At 36.7% G+C, this 13,613-nt stretch overlaps 1 long non-coding RNA gene across 2 annotated transcripts in view; it reads left to right on the top strand.

Moving 5' to 3' along the window:
* LOC134141171 (uncharacterized) overlaps positions 1-13,613 on the top strand; it is a 51,091-nt gene that overhangs the window by 1,954 nt on the left and 35,524 nt on the right. The window contains exon 2 of one of the 2 annotated variants that reach the window (XR_009958551.1): positions 9,241-9,710. The exons of the other annotated variant lie outside the window; for it this stretch is intronic. This is a non-coding gene — a long non-coding RNA (uncharacterized LOC134141171). Of the gene's footprint in view, positions 1-9,240; positions 9,711-13,613 lie in introns of those variants that run through there. 2 annotated transcript variants of the gene reach the window in all.

Below are 13,613 nucleotides of genomic sequence, written 5' to 3'. Positions count from 1 at the left end.
ATTTTTATGCAACACTAAGATGAAATTTTATTTTTACTACAGTGTTACATTACTGTAAGCCTAATTATTGTGTTACAAAGAAGGATTAATTATGTAAATAAGATGGAGTACGAATATGATTATATTAATATCTGTATTAACTTCTGAGCATGCTTCATGCAAACTAGATGTTTCCAGAAAGCAGAACAGATTCAGTCTGATTAGGCTGTAATTAAAAGTGTTGTGCCTACTCTCCAACCTTCTAAATCCTTTCAAAATAGTGCATGCAGTATTGCTGGCATTTTGCAGCTTTTTACTGTATTGATTGAATTGTCCAAACTTGCAAAAGTTGGAACAGCTAAATAACTAAGTCACATATGAAGCAGCTGAATAATATTTAAAAGCTTGAAATTGGGCCAAATGCCCAGTGTGTCAGTGAAGCAGGAATATTTACATATTTAGTCCTTTCCAACTTTATTGGATATGTATATATTTTTTCCAAGGTGTATATATTTTTTAATTCCTGGTCAAAGCCTGATCATTCACTGGCCTGAGTTAATTGCACAGATCACTATTACTGTGAAGGGAAGCCTTGTTCCTCGTCCTCTTCTCCCATTCCCAGTTTTATGCTTTTACTGCTTTCCATGCACCATCTTGTTTGATTGTATGGTTTGCCAGTTCAACTTACTAAAATGGCAGAAAACTAACTGAGCAGGGAAGACAGGAGACAATGAAACCTTTTGCCATCAAGCTGTTAATTTGGCTCAACTGAAACTGTGCAACTGTATTTGTGGACAAGGTTTGAGAAGCCATGAAATGTCATCATTGTATGTAACTGTCAAACACTGGCAGGCTATTTCTCAAGATACTTCTTTCTCCCTATCAACTGAAACAGATCTCTTCCATTTTCTGGCGCTCTGTGTCAGATGTAAAGAGAGGACTGAAGATTCAAACACCACTGGCAGTGAAGTGAGGCTGAAATAGACGGGTTGAAATTTAAAAAAACTTTTCCACACTTGTTCTCAGGCTGCATTACTAAGTAAGATAACTTTCTTATCAGGGTAGTAAAACTACAAAATTATGTTTTAGGGAACTGTCTGGGGTAATAAACTATTTCATCAGGCTTGAGTGCCTACAATATACTCTGCTTTTACACAACCTAGCATCAAGAGCTGCAAAGCAAGTATATTCAACTTCACCAAAAAGCTTAAACATCTTTCAGAAACATTCTCAGCTAGCATGGGTTTATTCTGCCTACCCTGAATTACATTAAATAATTTCTTGACTCATCTAAGTGACTCAGTCTAAATGGGTAGGTTTTAATTCTCTTCAATTCTGTTAATATCCATTAGTGTTAGATGCCATACTGTCATGATCTGTTTTGTTGTAAAGATTTTAAAATAATTTATTCAAAGCTATGTAAAAGTCGGACTGTTTTGAGGTAATGAGTAACAGGTCAAATTTCAGAACATGTATGTATGCAACATAATGTTTCAGCCCTATGTGTGGCCACAGTCATGAATGGTAATTATTGACATTGCTTACACTGAACGAGAGAAGCCCATACAAAACGGTAATTAATTGGTGTAATCATATGTATATGTAGTAGTGTCACTACTGTACATCTTCTAACTGAGTATTATTTCTGTAAAATTTGGACTAGTCAAAAATGAAAAAATCTCTCACGTATGGTTAATTGTACTATCTAAATCTCAACTCTAAGAATTTCCAGTGAATATTTAGAAATAAGGATGAAATTATGTTTGCATCAAAATACATAATTCTTCGCATTATCTCTTTTGAAAATTTTTCATTCTTTCTTGTCTCTTCTAAATTTCAAAAAAGGCAAGATTTTGAGTCTAGTGAATAGCATTAGCAGTTAGTTATTCAGGCAATCATAGCATTATAGAAAGCAATTATTGAATATTTTCCTCTTTTGTTAAAAGTTCAGGACTCACATTTTTTCAGTTAAGTAGTGAAAGCTTATGTTAAGCCCCCTTTTCATTTCCCAGAAGTTTATTGGCAAAAACAGAAGTCATCTCACTTGAGACCTGTCCATCAGGGAGCGGCAAGAGGGGGCCTGCTCCACGAGAGAAAACGAGCCCAGAGTGGAGGGTGACCACAGCGCAGGGAGAGTCTCACCACGCACAGCGCCGTCCCACTGTGCATGAGGAGGACTGGAGTGGCAACAGGTTCTGTCAACAGCCTCAGACAAGGCAAGGCTGCAAGTCAGGGTTGTCCGTCCAGGAAGTCCAGTCAGGAGACAAGGCTCCTGACTGTTTAATAAACAAGTGAAAAAGCAAAGAAGTAACTATAAGTTGTTTTAAAATATTGCTCAAGTTAACTTTGTGTGTCTTTTAGAAAATAGTTCCTTCATGCTTTCCATCTGTGCTCAATTGCAAAGTAAGTGCAACTACTTACCAGCAGAGGACCTGAAATAAAGTCTATACTCCAAACTGAACTGAAAATAGTTTTCTAAGTTTGAACTCTGTTGATGTGCAATTTTTAGACTCTCTGAGCCATAATATCATCACATATGGCTGGTAACTGTTCTGGTACTAGACTGTGTCAGTAGCTATTGTCCATATCCATTAATGTATTGACTTTGGATTTCTATTGGGCCAATGTACTTATTTTTTAAATGAAAGAACATCAATAATGAGCATGGAGAACTCACTGATGCAGAATGTTACTCAGGCATTATTGTTGAGATTCAGTAATATTCTGGACAAATACGTGTACAACAAAAATAACTAATGATAGTTAAACAAGTGATTTCTTTGTTTCTGACTGCAGAATGCATTATTTATGTCAATTATTGGCTGTTAAGTATTAAAGTGACCTACATGTCAAAATTTGGATGATGGCAAAAGTAGTAAGACAGGATATTAAGGTGAATGAACCATTGGTCTTATCCAGAATGCCAATTCCTATGTTTCTAAAAGAGTACCTGAACTTGTGTGCTGGTACCCAGCTTCTATAGAGATGGGAACTACAGAAATAGTAACATTAAATCACTTCAGACAAATCACTTTATGTTCATCTGCCTCAGTGAAGCAACTAAAAAGCTCATAAAAGAAGGACTTTACTTCATGTTGTATAGTTGAATTTTTCCATGAAAATAGACTCAAAGAGGTGCAACTCTATCAGTAACACAGATGACATTAAGAAATTTGATTTCTTATTTCTAGTATTTTTTGTGATTTTATTTTTAGTATGTATACTGAGTTGAGAAATACATTTAAATATAATGAAATATAATAATCTGTTTAAAATTTGTTGGATATGCCTAGCATTTGGAGGGTATCAGGCATACTTTAGTCTTGATAATTAAGCTCTTTTTCATGTCAGAACTCAGTATTATTATGATATGTTTCTGTGCAGTTTTTGGCAATGTCTTTGTTGATTCCAGGCTTTTGCTGCATTAAGTGTAATGTTTCTATTCATGTACTGCCATTCCCTCTTCCCACATGTTATCAAATGAAAGATTAATTTTATATGAGATGAGTGAGGCTAGTAACCATAAAGATGACTGTAGCTAAGACTCCTACATCTTCCTTTTTATCATGTTTAAGTAGGTATTTATGGAATGAATGAAGAGTTCCAATTATTTTTACCTCCTGTTGATGCCATGAAAGATTTTCTCTTTCAAAACTTTATACTTTTTCTGCTTTTTTAAGAGTTTGACATGCCTAATATAGCCATGTATTTTTATCCCAGTGTGGGAACGGTTCAAAGGCATACTCAGAAGGTATATTCAGGACTTAACCCCGGAAACGCTATAAGCTTGTAGGTGCCTACAGGCCTGTTTCTGGGTATTCTCAGAATTGCCGAATTTATCAGATGATGCTTATACTGTATTTGTGGTCTGCCTGAGGAGCAATCCTTGTTTTGTGGACGGACAGCAAGGTGTGGCTTCCATCAACGTGGCTTTTGTCTGACTCTCATTAGAGTAGGCCACCTGCATCTACACTGCATAGCATCTGGGATGATCCTGTGCTCTTCTGTAAGCCTTCCCACAGCCTTTTCAACACACAGGGCACAGTACAAATATCACTTCTCTCCTGCGCTCACAGTCTATGCTCATGCCAGTTCTTACTGTGTACCTTCATGTGAATCAAGTTTGTTTTCAGGTGGCATCACTTGGGGTCACAGAGTTCCCCCAGCATAAAGCTGTTCTGCCACATCTCTTTAGGTAGCCAGGGTGATTGCTGCAGTCAAGATTCCCCTTTCCTCAAAGGCTATGATAGCTTAGAGTCCTTTGCCATGGGGACCTCTTCTTGGCATCAGGTAGTCCATCTTTGCATATGAGACATTTTAACCATTTTTAATAAATTCTTTAATAATTAATATCCCTTTCTGTTTGTCCAAGATTAGAGAAATTCTTGAAGTGTACCACATACATGTTACTGTAGAAGTGTCCAGTGAGTCACGGCATGGAGGCAATGCCGGACAAACAGTTTGAAAGGATAGTGTTGGAGCACAGGACCAAGTGGAAGGACACTTTCTACTAAAACCAGTTCCTGGAGCAAACTAAAGTCTGAATGGCTTCTAAATTTTGTCTAGGAAGAAGCTTTGATATTTTGCCCCAAAAGGTATTCCATATATATGTGTGTATGTATGTGTGTGTGTATGTATGTATGTGTGTGTGTGTAGTATGCACACACAGTGGATGTTTATGTAGAGGTTTTTGGATCAAAGCATGTAATGATTGAAATTGATAGTACAGATGCATCAAAATATTCTTGTGTGTTATGTTGGAAGCCTTGGTCTGTAATTTAGGGCTGTACATTCCACTGCATGACAAAACACCTCAGTCCTTTGATCATTCTAGGATCAATTTTTCATTATAATGGTTATAAGAATTTGTTAATTTTGCTAAACCAGCATATTTCCCATAACCTCATTTTAGGAGGTAGCAGATTCTTTTTTATTGAAAGTTTACAAAAACAGATACTCTGAAAAAAATCAGACTGAGCAATTAAACATTGGCAAAGTTTATAAGCATCTCAAACTAGAGTCTTATAACAGAAAGTGTTAGACAAACTTAACTACAGATTTCTCTTCCATCTGTATTTATATTGTGCTGTGGACTGACTGGCAAGCCTGTATAGACTTTGCCCCAAAGTAAATTTTGTCTGCATCTTGTGTTCAGTATTTATCTTTAAAATGCTGTATAGAAAGGAGTTATATATGTATTATCATCCCTTAGGCATGCTAGAATTTCTTCCTCAACTACAGAAAGATGAATAAAAGCACTGAGAGACAACAGAGGGGGAAGAAGGTCACTAAGAAGTCAAAAAAAGGCCTTTGACACAGATTTTTGCCTGCATGCTTTCCTCAAAAGCCTGACACATAATATTACATGTCATGTGTTCCATTTGCAAAGAGGTTCACTTTTTTCTTTTTTTTTTACTTTATGTTATTTCTTGCTGTCCCCAGTATTTTCCTGTCCCTGAAGATGGCACTTACTGATATGGGCAGAGATGATTAATTGCAGCTGTTTCTACAGATGATAATTTTCGCAAAACAGCTCATGTCTCTAGCATGCTTTTTTTTCCTGCTTTTGTTTTTATTGTTATCCTACATATTTCTTTCCAATTTTATCAGAAGATTCTTTTTTCATACTTGTCTTTTTAGATAAGTGATCTGTATGCAAGTAACACTGATTCAAGAATCAACTGTGAGAACGGTTTTCTCCTCCGTTCACAAAGGCTACCAAGAAAGAGGCATGTTGATGTTTTTATGGGCAGTCTTTTGCTTATCTTGTGATTTTTAATTCATGGAAAAGATGCCCGGATTACTTCGTGGACTGCTTCAGTTTTATTTTAGAGAAAGAACTAGCAAAACTAAAGCTCTTGGTTTTCAGTGTAAATTAAAAAAAATCCCTCTTGTTATCATATGAGAGTGGCAGATTGGTAACCGCCTGTCCATAATCCGTATGGCAGTTTAAAGTTACATTCATATACAGAGAGAGGATAAAAGGTAATCAAGTAAATAATATGTGTAAATAAAGATAAGATACATATAAGAAAATAATTCTTTCCTTACATTTGTATATAAATCCTATCCCTCCCCAAAAGTTAATTGAATTTTTGCAATTTACTCCACCAGGTTGGATTTGAATTTTAGTTCTGCTAAACATGTTAATACATCGTAATGTTTATTTAAAATGTTAGAAACTAAATGAACTAATCTTTTAAGATTGAAGTTTAAAAATAATCTTTTAAGATTGTATTTTGTATTGTAAAAATACAATAATCTTTTAAGATTATTTTTATTTATTTGTATTATGGAACTAACGAGAATCTTTGACTCAAGACTGAAGTATCATAGCACTGTATGTGAACATATAGTAAAGAAATGTCCTTTCCACAGAAAGGTCTGGTTTTGTTATACTTCATAGATAGTGTTATTCAATTAAATGCAAAATAAGTTTTTGTGGGCTTGAGGCCAGAATGAGAGTAAAATGATCAAAAGCTGTGCAATTCCAAATAAATTGCTACATGTACGTTTCTTAAGAGGTGCAATGGCACAAAGGCAGAGGTATGTCAGTAGCCACCTGGCTGTGTGAGTTCAGGCTTTGACTACGCTGTCTTTTCCAGTCTCCTCAGCTGTGTGTGTAGATCCTGTGTCATTTGGTGTGGAGAGTCGAAGTGGTCAGCGAGGATGTTGGCCATCCCAGTCCTCTGTGTGCCATTGGCTGCAGGAGCTGGTGCAGCACACCCAGGTAGCTTCAGTGAACCTTCAATATGTGTTGTACAACAGGAGCCTCTTATCCAACTTTTTGATTATTTTGTGAATGTCACAGTAGAAGTGGATTTTTGAAAGGCGGTAAATTGTGTTTGAAAGGTCTGTTAATGGCCTAACAAGAATTGTTACTGGCAAGAACTTTGACTAACAAAAATAAGTCTTACAAAAAGCCATGGGAATATTCTGTGAATGTAGCAAAGGATTGAGATTTGGAAGACTTGGATTATACTCTTATTTTGGCAACAGATTCACAGTGTGATTTTGGCAATTTATCTCAGTGCTTCTGTTTCTTTCTCACATCTTTTATTCCTCTCGTTTAACTTTACTGCAATTTGTCTGTACAGTGCATAGAACAGGTGAGGGGGCAATCTGGACTGTGATTCTACTAACAATGATAACAAATAGTGTTAAATACAAAATATGTATCAGTTACTCTATTGAAATAAGATTATAGTGGGTTTACACAGATATAACATGATATAAATTTAAATTACATATTCAGCCATCTTTAACTGAAATGCTTGAATCCTATCAGATTGCTGCCTTTAGCATTCGTCTTCAGGTTTTGCACTGAACTGAGAGAAGTTTGACTTTAGATAATGTCCATGGATGTCATCAAGGTAATATAGATATATTTTTAACAATTATAGCTCAAGCAAATCTATGATCTGTAGCTAAACATCTGCAGCTTTTATATAAACATAATTCCCTTTTATGCCTGATAGTTTCACGGATATTCTCATTAAAAACACATTCATGTGATACTGACCAGTACTTGATTAAATACAACTCATTACTTATCTCTCAGATGGTTATTGCTGGACTTATTCCAGAAATGCCCTGAAGGTATTTTTTCTTTTCAAAAGGAAAATGCTTCTAAACTAAGACTATGATTTTACTGTCAGGTGACAGACGATGTAGTTAGACTCCAAGTCTGTTTTGAAACCTTTCCAAATTCAGTTTAGTCGCTTGAAACCAGAAGTATCTACCTGTATGGTTCTTCTCAATAAATATGAAAATAATTTATAATCAATTAAAACCTCACCAAGACTTTGGAACGTGTCAAGTTTTATTGAGAACTGTAGCCACTAGCCTTCTCTATACTTCCTGCAAAAAGGATTTACAGATCACTTAATTCTTATCAATTTATTAATGCTTTTGTGACAACACAGACATTTTATATCTGTACTATATGTTTGTGTCACTATTGAGAATCCTTGTGCCTTCAGTGTCAAAAAGAACAACACATCATGTCTATCAAGCCAGGCTTTGTTGAAAGCAAATCTCATTAGATTAGGTTTTTCAGTTCATTTCAGGTTGATTTTCTTCTCTTTGTTCTTCTGTTTAAAAGTTAATTTAGCCATTGAGGAATATACTAGATAGACACTGATGGAAAGTGCCCACTAAAGGAGTATAATATATGCCAAGTCCATCATCCTGCTTGCAGTTGGGTCTCAAGCTGTTCAGTCAGGCTTGAACAGGGCTGAACCTTTAGGGATAAAAAGATAGTCAAGTTTTCCAACCTACTCATCTCTGAAAACAGCACATCAGTTTTTTTAACTAGATTGTACAGGAAGAGCATGACCGAGACCAGTTCTTACATACTGGCTATTGGATACCTGTCAAATGGTAACTTTCAGGTAACTATCAGCCTAAGGCAGACCTGCACTAGTTCCTTTGAGATGAAAAGCTGAGTATCCCATTACCCATCCCTTGAGCCACTCAGTGTCCATCTGCTGATGTGAGAAGAAAACATCATTAATAATGTATTCACGGCTTGTGTTCTAGCTTTTATGTTGCTATTAATTCTTCCATCATGAGCTATCTCAGCATTATTTAGCTTCTCATTTATAACACCTACCTGCTAGCTGTAGTTGTGGATTTTTTTTTCTCTATTTTAAGGGATAAAAGGAATTAAAGCAGATGATGTGACACTAAAATTGATTCATAAGATCAGTTAGTTTTTGCATAAGGGTCTGTTCTGCATTAATATATCTTATCACTGATCCAGAGTACTTTTGCTAAAGAGAGAGTCTGATGAACAAGGAGTAACTTGTGTCATAACTTACTACAACTAACACCATCTAATACTTAATACAAATCTCTTAATGGTGTGAAATAAGGTAATGGTTTGGACTTTGGGAATTGAATGTCAGTGTAAACTGGTGTAGCTCTGTTGAAATCAGTGAAAATGTCAATGTCAGATAACACCAGAATGGCCACAAATGTCTACAGTAATTTGTTTGTTTTGGGTAGTGTTGTAGGATTGTTAGTTAACAATTCCATTCAGAACAATAAGGAATTACTGCTTTAAAATTAAGTCATTCAAATCCATAATTTATAGCCTTAGCATTTGGAGGGAGGTGTTTTGTTTTTAAATTGTTAAAATATGATTTGAAGAGTTATCAGAATTAAAGACTGTAGCTCGGATAAGACATTATAGGCTATCAGATTCTTATTGTCTCTGAAAATCTTGATCTACTGAAATACTGACCTTTTTTTCCTTAGAATGAGTGGCTTGTATACACAAGAAAAATAATTATACGCCTGGAAGAAAATGGCATGCAAATGTAGTCCTTGATCCAGAAGATTTGCAGAATAAAAGTTTGTTTTCATCTGTGAATTCTTTTTCGAATCTCCGGTGGTGCCAATGACCAAAACACCCAAAGGCTTGACTGTTTATTTCTGATATAGATCTTAGTAGTTTTCATGCCTGTGCGGCTTCAGGATTGGATTACTGCAGTACATAGGGAATGAAGAGCTATAGCTATGGCAACCAAAGTCAGATAATTGGCAGCGTGAGTTACAGAATCTCTTAGGATGTGCAGCAGCCTCCTCTCCCCACTGGTGTGACTGTTCAGTCTGTGACCTTCAAGACCAGGATCAAGATCAAGGCCTTTCTCTTCTCCTAGCATACGTCGCTCTGTAAGAAGCTCTTAAGAGTCTGCACAAATAAACAAATATGGATGTATCTTAAAGTGGTTTAGGAGTTTTTTCTTTTCTTTCTTTTTTTGTCTTTTCTTTTCTTTTTTTTTTTTTTTTTTTGACAGTCATGGCTTAATCTAGTTCTCTGAGTGAGACAGACTGTGTCTCATTATTACTAGTATAATTACAGGTATTGCAGTGGTTTTACCAATACAACTATCTCATGCAGAGGAGTGTTTTTCTCAGCCCTGACTGACTGACTGACATAGTGGTGTAAGTAAATCCTGAAGTCAAATTTGGCCTCAGATACAGACTTTATATTGCGGATGAGATGAGGGATGAGGTGGAATATGAAATGTTCTCATTTTTATTCTTTAAGTTGTACAAAGAGTATCTAAATTAGGAAAGCCAATTACATTAAAAAAACATATCCTCATCACAAAAGCCAAGAGTTTGAAAAGTGAAGTATAAAAGAAAATAATTTGATTTTTTTGGTTTTATTAAAACCTCTACAGCTTTCCAAATAAAATTTAAGCAAATAAGGCTTTAGAAAAATTCAAGTCAGACTTCAGTTAACATGTGAGTGCTCATGTGACGTAAACCCTGGTTAAAAATACTTTGTAGATTAGTTTTCAGTATCTGTTTTTTACAATTTTTTTGATATCCTTCTTGTGGACACTGTTGGTTATTTCTGTAAAGATCATCTACCAGCAGTTTGCTATTCACATTTGCTTAACAGTGTACTATTAAAAACAAAACTAAATGTGCCCAGACACTTACGCCTTCAGCCAAATATCTTGTTAACCCAGATATAATAATATTATGTAATAATGATAGTAGTTATAACTTAATTGAGCAATTTAAGACACACATTTTCTGACATTATAACAACTGTGACATTATAACAGCAATGTCACTCCAATCTTCAAAAGGGGCAAGGAGGAGGACCCAGTAAACTACACACCAGTCAGCCTCACCTCCATTCCTGGAAAGGTGATGGAACAGCTCATCCCGGATGTCATCTCAAAGCATGTGGAGGAAAAGAAGGGGTAGTCAGCAGGGGTTCATCAAGGGGAAATCCTGCTTAACCAATCTGATAGCCTTCTATGATGGTATGACTGGCAAGGTGGATGAGGGCAGAGCAGTGGACATTGCCTTGACTTCAGCAAGGCTTTTGACACTGTCTCCCATAACATCGTCACAGACAAGCTGAGGAAGTGTGGGCTGGATGAGTGGACAGTGAGGTGGATTGAGAACTAGCTGAATGGCAGAGCTCAGTGTTGTGATCAGTGGCGCAGTCTAGTTGGAGGCCTGTAGCTAGCAGTGTCCCCCAGGGGTCAGTACTGGCTCCGGTCTTGTTCAACTTATTCATCAATGACCTGGATGAAGGAACAGAGTGCCTCCTCAGCAAGTTTGCTGATGATACCAAACTGGAAGCAGTGGTTGAAATGCCGGAAAGCTGTGCTGCCATTCAAAGAGATCTGGACAGACTGGAGAATTGAATGGAGAGGAACATCATGAAGTTCAACAAGGGCGAGTGCAGGGTCCTGCATCCCGGAAAGAATAACTGCATGCACTAGTACTGGTTGTGGGTTGACCTGCTGGAAAGCAGCTCTGTGGAGAAGGACCTGGGAGATTTGGTGGACAAGTTAACCATGAGCCAGCAATGTGTCCTTGTGGCCAAAAAGGCCAATGGTATCCTCATGTATGTTAGGAAGTTGCCAGCAGGTTGAGGGAGATGATCCTGCTACTTTACTCAGCCCTGATGAGGCCACATCTGGAGTGGTGTGTCCAGTTCTGGGCTCCCCAGTACAAGAGAGACATGAAGCTACTGGAGAGAATCCAGTGTAGGGCTATGAGGATGATCAGAGGACTGGAGCATCTCCCCTGTGAGGAAAGGCTGTGAGAACTGGGCCTCTTTAACCTGGAGAAGACTGAGAAGGAATCTTTTGAATATCTACAAATATCTTAAGGGAGGGTGTCAAGAGCCAGACTCTTTTCAGTAGTGCCAGCAACAGGCACAAACTGAACCACAAGAATTTCCACCTGAATATGAGGAGGAATTTCTTCACTGTGAGAGCGACAGAGCACTGGAACAGGTTGCCCAGAGAGGTTGTGGAGTCTCCTTCTCTGGAGATATTCAAAACCCTCCTGGATGCAACCCTGTCTAACATGCTGTAGGTGACCCTGCTTGAGCAGGGAGGTTGGACTAGATGATCTCCAGAGGTCCCTTCCAACCTCAACCATTCTGTGATTCTGTCATTTAATTGCATATAAAATTATCAGAGAAAATAAAATCAGTTTGTAAGAAAATCCAAACTATGACTCAAAATAAGACTGAGCAGTCAGAGGAGAAAAAAAAAAACTTTACCTGAATAAAGCACTTAGTAGTGTAGGAGGTTCAGTAGGGTTTATGTATTTTTTAAAGTGTGGGGATCACATCCAGAATTTTATTGCTTAGATATCATCAGCAATCAGTAAACTATAATGCTTGGTTACTAATGTGGATTGCCGTAAAAATCTACTAAAATGGAGTAAAATATATGTACCAGAACGGCCACAGTAAGATGATTTTATATCTGCAGCCACAGTGCATAAAGAAGCAGTACACAAACAAACCCCCTCTAAAGCATCATTGGAGTTTGCTGGATTCAAAACTACCCAGGTTCACTTCATATGAAATGAAGAATTCTCTAATAATCTTAAATTAAGGTGACCTGATAAAATTAACAAAATTATAATCCTACTCAAATCACTCTTTTTGGAAAACTGTTATGTAATGGAGATTGGACCAGATTGACAGAATTTACTTTCCTTTTTTTCTAGAAGAAATTATTTGCAGTTCCAAAAACAAACTTTCAGAAATGGTTAAGCATTTCGCGACTTCAGTGCTGTCTAATGTTACTGATGAACTGATAGCTAGGAAGAAGTAAGAAAATTATTTACAATATGATTTTTGCACAAGAGCACAGAGAAAGCCTGCTAAAAAGTGTCTGTGTTTTTAAGCCAAAAATCCCCCCAAAAGTGGTAGGTTTTTTTTCTATTTATTAGTAGCTTTTGTATATATTGAGCTCACATCCCTTATTCTAATATTGTATTATTATTGCCAATAACACAATGGACCAGTCTGATGCAATACCATATTCCTAGTTTGTATTCAGTACAGAATCAGTACAGATTTTGTCTCACAAAATTTAGGTTCATAAAAGAATTACAGATCTGTAGGAATGGTAGATACATGAGGAGATCATCTAGTATAACCGATGGCTCTTTTCAGATTTTTTTCTAAATCATCTGTGACAAACACATATTCAAATTTTCTTAAAAACCTTCAGTGAAGGTTTTAATGTCTCCTTAGTGGCCTGTTCCTTGCCTTCACAGCCATTACAGTTTGAATTTTCATAATGCGTATTCTAATTCTTCTTTGTGTAAGATTTAATTAATTTTTCTGTGCTTCTCCCAGTCTTCCTTCTAGTGGATGCATTGAGCAATAGATGATCCTCTTTTTATAACTGTCTTTCATGTATCAACAGAATTATCAAGTTCTGCCCTTTTTCAGCTCTTTCACCTCTTTTTTATATAATTGACATTAAGGAAAAATGCTCTCTAGCTCTGGACATCTTAATGTTGAATGTGTGAGGTATAGATCTGAGTTAATTGACTGTGTTCCACTGCAGATTTCAGTTGCTGAGAACAAGTGTCTAAAGCACGTTCTGTCCTTCTTTAGAAGAAGGATGTCCACATCATCACCAGACTAAATTTAGGTTTTGTCAAGTCCTAATCCAGAAATTTTACAATTCTTATTTTGAACATGGAGAAACTTACTGCTGTACTACTGAGGTAGAGCTCCCAGGGATGACTGTGGCAGCTACTCCCCCTTTCTCTTTTTATTCTTGGTGATAACGATTACTGTGGGGTTTTTTTTATTTGATACAGCCTTTTTCCCAAGCCTGTGC

The sequence above is a fragment of the Rhea pennata genome, chromosome 5 (assembly GCF_028389875.1).
Source record: "Rhea pennata isolate bPtePen1 chromosome 5, bPtePen1.pri, whole genome shotgun sequence".
NCBI lineage: Eukaryota > Metazoa > Chordata > Aves > Rheiformes > Rheidae > Rhea > Rhea pennata.
Note: the sequence above shows the minus strand (reverse complement) of the source record. Positions and strands in the feature narration are given on the sequence as shown.